Here is a 12066-nt window from a genome sequence, read left to right on the forward strand (position 1 = left end):
TAGGCCCCGGTGTGTGATGTTCCCCTTCCTGAGTCCAAGTGATCTCATTGTTCAGTTCCCACCTATGAGTGAGAACATGCGGTGTTTGGTTTTCTGTTCTTGTGATAGTTTGCTAAGAATGATGGTTTCCAGCTGCATCCATGTCCCTACAAAGGACACAAACTCATCCTTTTTGATGGCTGCATAGTATTCCATGGTGTATATGTGCCACATTTTCTTAATCCAATCTGTCACTGATGGACATTTGGGTTGATTCCAAGTCTTTGCTATTGTGAATAGTGCTGCAATAAACATACGTGTGCATGTGTCTTTATAGCAGCATAATTTATAATCCTTTGGGTATATACCCAGTAATGGGATGGCTGGGTCATATGGTACATCTAGTTCTAGATCCTTGAGGAATCGCCATACTGTTTTCCATAATGGTTGAACTAGTTTACAATCCCACCAACAGTGTAAAAGTGTTCCTATTTCTCCACATCCTCTCCAGCACCTGTTGTTTCCTGACTTTTTAATGATCGCCATTCTAACTGGTGTGAGATGGTATCTCATTGTGGTTTTGATTTGCATTTCTCTGATGGCCAGTGATGATGAGCATTTTTTCATGTGTCTGTTGGCTGTATGAATGTCTTCTTTTGAGAAATGTCTGTTCATATCCTTTGCCCACTTTTTGATGGGGTTGTTTTTTTCTTGTAAATTTGTTTGAGTTCTTTGTAGGTTCTGGATATTAGCCCTTTGTCAGATGAGTAGACTGCAAAAATTTTCTCGCATTCTGTAGGTTGCCTGTTCACTCTGATGGTAGTTTCTTTTGCTGTGCAGAAGCTCTTTAGTTTAATGAGATCCCATTTGTCAATTTTTGCTTTTGCTGCCGTTGCTTTTGGTGTTTTAAACATGAAGTCTTTGCCCATGCCTATGTCCTGAATGGTACTACCTAGGTTTTCCTCTAGGATTTTTATGGTATTAGGTGTAACATTTAAGTCTCTAATCCATCTTGAATTAATTTTCGTATAAGGAGTAAGGAAAGGATCCAGTTTCAGCTTTCTACTTATGGCTAGCCAATTTTCCCAGCACCATTTATTAAATAGGGAATCCTTTCCCCATTTCTTGTTTCTCTCAGGTTTGTCAAAGATCAGATGGCTGCAGATGTGTGGTATTATTTCTGAGGACTCTGTTCTGTTCCATTGGTCTATATCTCTGTTTTGGTACCAGTACCATGCTGTTTTGGTTACTGTAACCTTGTAGTATAGTTTGAAGTCAGGTAGCGTGATGCCTCCAGCTTTGTTCTTTTGACTTAGGATTGTCTTGGAGATGCAGGCTCTTTTTTGGTTCCATATGAACTTTAAAGCAGTTTTTTCCAATTCTGTGAAGAAACTCATTGGTAGCTTGATGGGGATGGCATTGAATCTATAAATTACCTTGGGCAGTATGGCCATTTTCACGATATTGATTCTTCCTATCCATGAGCATGGTATGTTCTTCCATTTGTTTGTGTCCTCTTTTATTTCACTGAGCAGTGGTTTGTAGTTCTCCTTGAAGAGGTCCTTTACATCCCTTGTAAGTTGGATTCCTAGGTATTTTATTCTCTTTGAAGCAATTGTGAATGGAAGTTCATTCCTGATTTGGCTCTCTGTTTGTCTGTTACTGATGTATAAGAATGCTTGTGATTTTTGCACATTAATTTTGTATCCTGAGACTTTGCTGAAGTTGCTTATCAGCTTAAGGAGATTTTGGGCTGAGACAATGGGGTTTTCTAAATATACAATCATGTCATCTGCAAACAGGGACAATTTGACTTCTTCTTTTCCTAACTGAATACCCTTGATTTCTTTCTCTTGCCTAATTGCCCTAGCCAGAACTTCCAACACTATGTTGAACAGGAGTGGTGAGAGAGGGCATCCCTGTCTTATGCCAGTTTTCAAAGGGAATTTTTCCAGTTTTTGCCCATTCAGTATGATATTGGCTGTGGGTTTGTCATAAATAGCTCTTATTATTTTGAGGTACGTTCCATCAATACCGAATTTATTGAGCGTTTTTAGCATGAAGGGCTGTTGAATTTTGTCAAAAGCCTTTTCTGCATCTATTGAGATAACCATGTGGTTCTTGTCTTTGGTTCTGTTTATATGCTGGATTATGTTTATTGATTTGCGAATGTTGAACCAGCCTTGCATCCCAGGGATGAAGCCCACTTGATCATGGTGGATAAGCTTTTTGATGTGTTGCTGAATCCGGTTTGCCAGTATTTTATTGAGGATTTTTGCATCGATGTTCATCAGGGATATTGGTCTAAATTTCTCTTTTTTTGTTGTGTCTCTGCCAGGCTTTGGTATCAGGATGATGTTGGCCTCATAAAATGAGTTAGGGAGGATTCCCTCTTTTTCTATTGATTGGAATAGTTTCAGAAGGAATGGTACCAACTCCTCCTTGTACCTCTGGTAGAATTCAGCTGTGAATCCATCTGGTCCTGGACTTTTTTTGGTTGGTAGGCTATTAATTATTGCCTCAATTTCAGAGCCTGCTATTGGTCTATTCAGGGATTCAACTTCTTCCTGGTTTAGTCTTGGAAGAGTGTAAGTGTCCAGGAAATTATCCATTTCTTCTAGATTTTCCAGTTTATTTGCGTAGAGGTGTTTATAGTATTCTCTGATGGTAGTTTGTATTTCTGTGGGGTCGGTGGTGATATCCCCTTTATCATTTTTAATTGCGTCGATTTGATTCCTCTCTCTTTTCTTCTATATTAGTCTTGCTAGTGGTCTGTCAATTTTGTTGATCTTTTCAAAAAACCAACTCCTGGATTCATTGATTTTTTGGAGAGTTTTTTGTGTCTCTATCTCCTTCAGTTCTGCTCTGATCTTAGTTATTTCTTGCCTTCTGCTAGCTTTCGAATGTGTTTGCTCTTGCTTCTCTAGTTCTTTTAATTGCGATGTTAGAGTGTCAATTTTAGATCTTTCCTGCTTTCTCTTGTGGGCATTTAGTGCTATAAATTTCCCTCTACACACTGCTTTAAATGTGTCCCAGAGATTCTGGTATGTTGTATCTTTGTTCTCATTGGTTTCAAAGAACATCTTTATTTCTGCCTTCATTTCGTTATGTACCCAGTAGTCATTCAGGAGCAGGTTATTCAGTTTCCATGTAGTTGAGCGGTTTTGATTGAGTTTCTTAGTCCTGAGTTCTAGTTTGATTGCACTGTGGTCTGAGAGACAGTTTGTTATAATTTCTGTTCTTGTACATTTGCTGAGGAGTGCTTTACTTCCAATTACGTGGTCGATTTTGGAGTAAGTACGATGTGGTGCTGAGAAGAATGTATATTCTGTTGATTTGGGGTGGAGAGTTCTATAGATGTCTATTAGGTCTGCTTGCTGCAGAGATGAGTTCAATTCCTGGATATCCTTGTTAACTTTCTGTCTCGTTGATCTGTCTAATGTTGACAGTGGAGTGTTGAAGTCTCCCATTATTATTGTATGGGAGTCTAAGTCTCTTTGTAAGTCTCTAAGGACTTGCTTTATGAATCTGGGTGCTCCTGTATTGGGTGCATATATATTTAGGATAGTTAGCTCTTCCTGTTGAATTGATCCCTTCACCATTATGTAATGGCCTTCTTTGTCTCTTTTGATCTTTGATGGTTTAAAGTCTGTTTTATCAGAGACTAGTATTGCAACCCCCGCTTTTTTTTGTTCTCCATTTGCTTGGTAAATCTTCCTCCATCCCTTTATTTTGAGCCTATGTATGTCTCTGCGTGTGAGATGGGTCTCCTGAATACAGCAGACTCATGGGTCTTGACTCTTTATCCAGTTTGCCAGTCTGTGTCTTTTAATTGGAGCATTTAGTCCATTTACATTTAAGGTTAAGATTGTTATGTGTGAACTTGATCCTGTCATTATGATATTAACTGGTTATTTTGCTCGTTAGTTAATGCAGCTTCTTCCTAACCTCGATGGTCTTTACATTTTGGCATGTTTTTGCAATGGCTGGTACCGGTTGTTCCTTTCCATGTTTAGTGCTTCCTTCAGGGTCTCTTGTAAGGCAGGCCTAGTGCTGACAAAATCTCTAAGCATTTGCTTATCTGTAAAGGATTTTATTTCTCCTGCACTTATGAAACTTAGTTTGGCTGGATATGAAATTCTGGGTTTAAAATTCTTTTCTTTAAGAATGTTGAATATTGGCCCCCACTCTCTTCTGGCTTGTAGAGTTTCTGCCGAGAGATCTGCTGTTAGTCTGATGGGCTTCCCTTTGTGTGTAACCCGACCTTTCTCTCTGGCTGCCCTTAAGATTTTTTCCTTCATTTCAACTTTGGTGAATCTGGCAATTATGTGTCTTGGAGTTGCTCCTCTCGAGGAGTATCTTTGTGGCGTTCTCTGTATTTCCTGGATTTGAATGTCGGCCTGCTCTACTAGGTTGGGGAAGTTCTCCTGGATGATATCCTGAAGAGTGTTTTCCAACTTGGTTCCATTTTCCCCCTCACTCTCAGGCACCCCAATCAGACGTAGATTTGGTCTTTTTACATAATCCCATACTTCTTGCAGGCTTTGTTCATTTCTTTTTCTTTTTTTTTCTTTTGGTTTCTCTTCTCGCTTCATTTCATTCATTTGATCCTCAATCGCAGATACTCTTTCTTCCAGTTGATCGAGTCAGTTACTGAAGCTTGTGCATTTGTCACGTATTTCTCGTGTCATGGTTTTCATCTCTTTCATTTCGTTTATGACCTTCTCTGCATTAATTACTCTAGCCATCAATTCTTCCACTTTTTTTTCAAGATTTTTAGTTTCTTTGCGCTGGGTACGTAATTCCTCCTTTAGCTCTGAGAAATTTGATGGACTGAAGCCTTCTTCTCTCATCTCGTCAAAGTCATTCTCCGTCCAGCTTTGATCCGTTGCTGGCGATGAGCTGCGCTCCTTTGCCGGGGGAGATGCGCTCTTATTTTTTGAATATCAGCAGCAGAGGCTGCAGAAGATAGAATATTTCTGAACAGCGAGTGTACCTGTCTGATTCTTGCTTTGGAAGCTTCCTCTCAGGGGTGTACTCCACCCTGTGAGGTGTGGGGTGTCAGACTGCCCCTAGTGGGGGATGTCTCCCAGTTAGGCTACTCAGGGGTCAGGGACCCACTTGAGCAGGGAGTCTGTCCCTTCTCAGATCTCAACCTCCATGTTGGGAGATCCACTGCTCTCTTCAAAGCTGTCAGACAGAGTCGTTTGCGTCTGCAGAGGTTTCGGCTGGGTTTGTTATTGTCCTGTCCCCAGAGGTGGAGTCTACAGAGACAGGCAGATTTCCTTGAGCTGCTGTGAGCTCCACCCAGTTCGAGCTTCCCAGCAGCTTTGTTTACCTACTTAAGCCTCAGCAATGGCGGGCGCCCCTCCCCCAGCCTCGCTGCTGCCTTGCCGGTAGATCACAGACTGCTGTGCTAGCAATGAGGGAGGCTCGGTGGGTGTGGGACCCTCCCGGCCAGGTGTGGGATATGATCTCCTGGTGTGCCTGTTTGCTTAAAGCGCAGTATTGGGGTGGGAGTTACCTGATTTTCCAGGTGTTTTGTGTCTCAGTTCCCCTGGCTAGGAAAAGGGATTCCCTTCCCCCTTGCGCTTCCCAGGTGAGGCAATGCCTCGCCCTGCTTCAGCTCTCGCTGGTCGGGCTGCAGCAGCTGACCAGCACCGATCGTCCGGCACTCCCCAGTGAGATGAACCCAGTACCTCAGTTGAAAATGCAGAAATCACCGGTCTTCTGTGTCGCTCGCGCTGGGAGTTGGAGACTGGAGCTGTTCCTATTCGGCCATCTTGCTCCGCCTCCCATCGAACACATGGCTTTTAAAAAAACAAACCAAACCCCAAATAACAAAAAAAAAAAAAAAAAAAAAAAACTCATTTCAGTTTTATTTAGTCGAGGACTTCCAAATTTATTTGACCACTAAATAGATTTTTTTTTTCAGAGCATCAAAATTAGCATCCCATGAAAATGAGTCTCACTTTTCCCTTAGGAAAAGGCTATTTCAACACCATAGGATTTGTCTTTAGAGGTGGAACTTGGTCTCAGTGCAAACTCATGGGGAAGAAATCAAGGAGAGATTGTAGGGAATTTTCTCAGACTTTCTTCATTTCTTCGATTGAAGGTCAGTTGATTATTCAATCTGTAAGGTCAGATTAGAATGCAAACTTTTATTCAGCCAAGCTAAGCTATTCACCACTTCTGTAGTGGAGATTCATGTTACTTTATTTCCATGACAAAATTTAAATTTTGAACCCATCAGAGCTGGAAAAATTCTAAGACATTATCTAGAATGAAGAACTAATTTTTCCACTGTGGGTTCAGTCATCTAACTCAAAGAAACCTCAGCTCAGTCATCTATAAAATAGGGATGATGAAAAAAACATTGTCCTTCTCATGTATCTGTGACAATTAGATAAAGTGCACTTTCCAAGAACCCAGTGAAATGACTGATCCAGAGAACACACTCAACACATGAATGCAGCCAGTATTGCCATTTTCAAGAAGCCAGATTTTATGGGAACACCAGGCACAGCGTTTACAGGAAAGAACATGTCAGTAAGACACACACATAGATCTTTGGCCTTCCCACACAGGAACTGGAAGAAATGTGTGGCTTTGTCTTTAGCAGATCTCAAATTCTAAATGACAAATATAGAAGCAGGAAGGAAAGGAGCAAGATGAGACATCTGCAAAGAGGTTTGAGGAGATCCCCTGGTCAATTTGCTTGAAAAGACCTAAGTATATGGCACAAGTATACATATGTAACAAACCTGCACGTTGTGCACATGTACCCTAGAACTTAAAGTATAATAAAAAATAAAAATAAATAAATAAATAAAATAAAAAAAGAAAATATGCTATATATACACCATGGAATACTATGCAGTCATAAAAAGAATAAAATATCCTTTGCAGCAACATGGATGCAGATGGAGCCATAATCCTAAGCAAGTTAGTGCAGGAAAGGAAAACTGAATGCCACGTGTTATATCTTATAAGTGGGAGCTGAACTTTGAGTCCTTGTGGACATAAAGATGACAACAATACACATCAGAAATTATTAGGAAGAGGGAGGGGTCAAGATTTAAAAGTTCTCCATTGGGTACTATGCTCGCTACCTGGGTGATGGGATCAATCATACTTCAGACATCAGCATCACACCACATATTCATGTAATGAACCTGCACATGTACCCCTGAATCTAAAATAAAAGTCGATAAAAAGTTTGAATCAAAAAAAAAAAAAGAAAGAAAGTGGGATGTAATATACAAAAGTATGAGGAAGCAAAGAGAGTTGAATTTTGATACTTAAAAGTAATGGATGATCAAAAGGAAGGAGTGCTACAAATAATTTAGGTTGGATTGAATTGGTGGAAGATTTCCAAAATTAAATGTCCTTTAGGGCTGGGTGGGTGGCTCATGCCTGTAATCCTAGCACTTTGGGAGGCTGAGGTGGGTGGATCGCTTTAGGGAAGGAGTTTGAGATCAGTCTGAGCAATGTAGTGAGAACCTGTTTGTACAAAAAAAAAAAAAAAGAAAGAAAGAAAGAAAGAAAAAAAGAAAAAATTAGTCAGGCAGGGTGCCACGCACCAGTAGTTTCAGTTACTAGGGAGGGTGAGTTTCAGTTACTAGGGAGGGGGATCACTTGAGCCCAGTAGTTTGAGCCTTCAGTGAGCTGTGATCCCTCCACTGCACTCCAGCTTGGGTGATAGAGGAAGACCCTGTCTCTAAAAAACAAAACAAAACAAAAAGTCATGCAGTAATGGAGACAAGTTGTGAATTTTGAGGAGGAAAATGAGATGGTCACAAGAATAGTTTATTGCTGTTAAAAATTTTTGTTTTAAGTATTGCCTTAGAAAATGGACGTAAGTTACAGCCTCAGAAGTTTACATCAGATCCTTATAATTTTTATCTATCATACTGGAAAGTTTTCTGAGAATCAAAGTATAATGTAGGCAAAATCATCTGTTAATCCAGGTTCTATACCTGATGAAAAGCCACTTCTGAAAATACCAGATTAAGATACATTCATTAGGATATTTCTCTCCTACAATAAAATGTCATTATTGCTGATCTAGCTAACTGAGAATTCATAATGGTTTCGACATCACTTAGCAAAATGTTACTCATGTAAAGCAAAGCTCTTTACATATTGTGCAAGTTCTTAAAGTAATAAATGTGTATGTACCTGCAAATAGTAACATAATTCAGACTACTTTTTCCACTAATGTAAAGCAGTTGGGTTTATAGATTTTCTCTTTCAATGTGCACTTCTGAGTTTTCAAACTAGAATATATGTTTCATCCACTGCATACTGTTTATTCTCACATTTACTTCCAAGCACTCATTTTGTATATGTGAGCATTGCATGTAAAATATTCTATATACCTAATTCTTATAGGTTCAGATGTTTCTTTCCTTTTTCTTAAAGTGGGAAAGGTCTAATTTCGAGGGCTCATGAATCCATATAAAATCAGAACTATTACCTGTGCTGTTCGTTGCTATGGCTACATACTCATGGGATCTGTAGATACGACATAATTCAGGTATTTGCAGAGCAATACCATTGCAAAGAAATCAAGAAAATTTAAACAGCACAAGAAACCAAGAAAAATAATTTATAAAAAGGATACTCTTGGAGATAATAAAATTTCTTACTTTATTTTGTAATATATTTTCAAATTTTATTATTAAATATTAACATCTTTTTATATGTGTTCTGTCTCTCCTAAGAATCTAATTCTTCCATTTAATACTTAAAATGTATTCACTAACTGGATAGGAAAAAAGTAGAGAAGATTTTTTTAGCTATGGCATATTGCATAAAATAATGTAAGACAGTAGCAGAGATTAAAAGTTTATTGTTTGCTATTATAAATAAACAAATATTGCTTTTAACTTGTAACTTGTAGAGGGTATGTTTGTGTAAAGAGATTTCTTTTTCTGGCATCAAACATATTAAATTTACTGAATGACCTTTGATAAAATAAAAGAGCTATGTTGCTTTTCTAAACAACAATCTAAATTAGCAGTTGGGTTTATAATCCGGAAATACAAATAAAAATTTAGAATAACACAATGATTAGGTGTTCCTATTATAAATAAGACAAGCCTGTTAGTATTCATGCATGGCTAGATGATTGAGAGACAAGTGGTAAGCCGAAAAAATACAAATGCATTCAGATATTAATTGCATAATAATTCATTTCACTGGATTGTACATGATTTTCACATGAATTTGTTGTAGCCAAAACATGTTATTCACCTCCTGAATAACAGGAAACAATGCTTCTTCATTGATATATTAAAGTGACTGGTAGGTAGTGATTCTTATAAGAATGTTATATTTCTGACCATGTATTTCCTTCATCAAAAGTTAAAATTTTAGGAACTATAAATTTGGATAAGCCTGATAAAACACTTAAAAGAACATCAAAGTGCCAATGAAACTTTAGGGAAGTGTATTAGTCTGTCCTCATGCTGCTAATAAAGACATACCAAAGACTACATAATTTATAAAGTTCCACAGTTCCACATGGCTGGGGAGGCCTCACAATCATGGCAGAAGGTGAATGAGGAGCAAAGTCACATCTTACATGGCGGCAGGCAAGAGAGCATGTTCAGGGGAACTCTCCTACATAAAACCATCGGATCTCGTGAGACTTATTCACTAGCACCCAGAACAGCATGGGAAACACCTGCCCTGACGATTCAATTACCTCCCACTGGGTCCCTCCAACAACATGTGGGAATTATGGGAGTTACAATTCAAGATGAGAATTGGGTGGGGACACAGCCAAACCATATCAGGAAGAAAGAAAACCCACCAGGAGACAAAAAGAAATCGATGTTGATGAAGATGAAAAACACTGAAAAAAGAGAAGAGTGACTGAAGATAAAGGAAACACTGTGAACAAATCCAGATAGAAGCCCTAGGTGTGAGTAATCAAGTAACAGTCAGTGTGAAAGAAAGCTGGTTTCATAAATATAAGTTTTACCTGTGAGCTATCAGTCATACTGATCTGTCCCTTCACACTGACTGCATTGGTCAGAGTTTTCCAGAGAAACAAAACCAATAGGATAGATAGATAATGACATAGACAGATAGATATATAGATGATTGAAAGATAGATGACAGATAGATAGATAGATAGATAGATAGATAGATAGATAGAGCTAAGTAGATGACAAATAGCTAAAGAGAGATGACAAATGATTGACAGATAGGCAGATGATAGGTAGATTATAGATAGATCAGTAGATAGACATGGATAGGTAGATGATAAAAAGCAAGTGATAGATGACAAATGATTGACAGGTAAATGATAGGTAGATGATAGATAGATAGATAGATAGATAGATAGATAGATAGATAGATAAACATGGATAGATAGATGATAAATAGCAAGAGATAGATGAGAAATGATTGACAGATAGGTAGATGATAGATAGATAGATAGATAGATAGATAGATAGATAGACAAATACACATGCAGATGTACGTTCCTGTCTTTCTATATGTATCCACTGACGACATTTACTTGTAAGGAATTGGTTCACATGACGGTGAGGACTGGCAAGTCTAAAATAATTAGAAGAGGCAGTATGCTGGAAACTCAGGATTTCTATGTTACTGTCTTGAATTTCTTGAGGCTGAGTTTCTTTACTCTGGGAAATCTGTTTCAGCTCTTAAGGTCTTCAAGGGATTGGGTGTAGACCATCATGTCGTGAGGGTCAACTCCCTGATGTCAAGTGATAGGGAATGTTAATCCCATCTACAACATACTTTCGCAGCAATATCTAGATTGGTGTTTGGCTATGATAGCCTAGACAAATTGACTCGTAAAATTTAATTATCACACCTACCTGACTTCTCACTGCTACAGACATGCCTCTCACATTGAAGAGAACAAATTTATCTTATTTAGTCTTTTCAGTCACCATGGACTGGACAAATCTGTGTTGTGTTCAGAGTAAGTTGCACTATTGAGTAATCTCTGGAATCTTTAAGAGCTTTGTCTGATGATAAGAAGGTTAATTGTATTCACAATGAAATATGTAAGTGAGAGGGAACCAGAGAGACAAAGGAGAACACTTGGGCCCAACCTCTACATCCATCGACTTTATGGCTACAACAAGATTGGTTGATACGGTTAAATATCCCTGCACGTTTTGACGTTCTTTTGTGTGGGGCTCAGTCAGGGGTGGTGTATAGCATGGTGACTTCTGTCATCAGGCTACTCAGGGTCTGATATTAGCCTTGTCATGGTTTAGTTGAGTGGCTTTCAGGAAATTTTTTAACCTCTATAGACCTTAGTTTCTTCGCCAGTAGGGCAGGTACAACAATGGTACACAGCTGAATTGCTGTGAAGTTGCAATGGCATAATTTGTGTAAATTAGACAAGACAAGGTCTAGCATGTAGCAAACATTCAGTAAATGCAAGCCAAAGTTCTTAGTTCCTCCCCTGTCATCTCTGATTCAGATCTTGGGAGCATGAGGTGTCTGCTAAAGATGGGGTGGCATATGTATGTGACTCTCCAGAAAGCTTGCTCTACCCCAACAGTAAGTTGGCCTATAGCAATATGTAAGGCTGATGTTCAAGTCTTTCTTATTAAAATATCACTTATGTGATTGGATGACTTTCTGTAGCTATTATTCTTTCCTTCACAGATAAACTTATTAACGGAGTTGTCTATTACTTGTCCTTGAACTATTACTGCTCAACTCTCCACAACTTGGCTTCTGCACCAAGTATGCTACTGAACTGAATTGCAAATACTATCATCTTCTCAGTAACCTTTCCTGCCTGCCACCAAGCTCATACTTATTTCCTAAGTCTTAACAGTAGTCACGTTTGCCTTATAAGTCACATTGTAGCATCGCAGACAAAAACTAATGGTGATACAATGTATTGGCATCCCACATTAGCTAAATAAACTTGTGAACCTTATTAATATTTTATAGGTCCTTTAAAAAGGGCTCTTTCTGATGGCTGGGGATGCCAGAGTGATAATTAATCATCCTCCCCACTGTCACCCTGCCGGGCATTTTTCAAGTCAGGAGGATGGATACTGGTGGGGCTTCCTAGATTCT

The 12066-nt window shown here is 38.8% G+C and overlaps 1 protein-coding gene across 6 annotated transcripts in view; it reads left to right on the forward strand.

Annotated features, from left to right (window-relative positions):
* Nucleotides 1-12066, forward strand: part of LOC105478097 (patatin like phospholipase domain containing 4) — a 251498-nt gene that overhangs the window by 130277 nt on the left and 109155 nt on the right. The window lies entirely within an intron of this gene.

Source organism: Macaca nemestrina, chromosome X (genome assembly GCF_043159975.1).
Source record: "Macaca nemestrina isolate mMacNem1 chromosome X, mMacNem.hap1, whole genome shotgun sequence".
In the NCBI taxonomy this organism is placed as follows: Eukaryota; Metazoa; Chordata; class Mammalia; order Primates; family Cercopithecidae; genus Macaca; species Macaca nemestrina.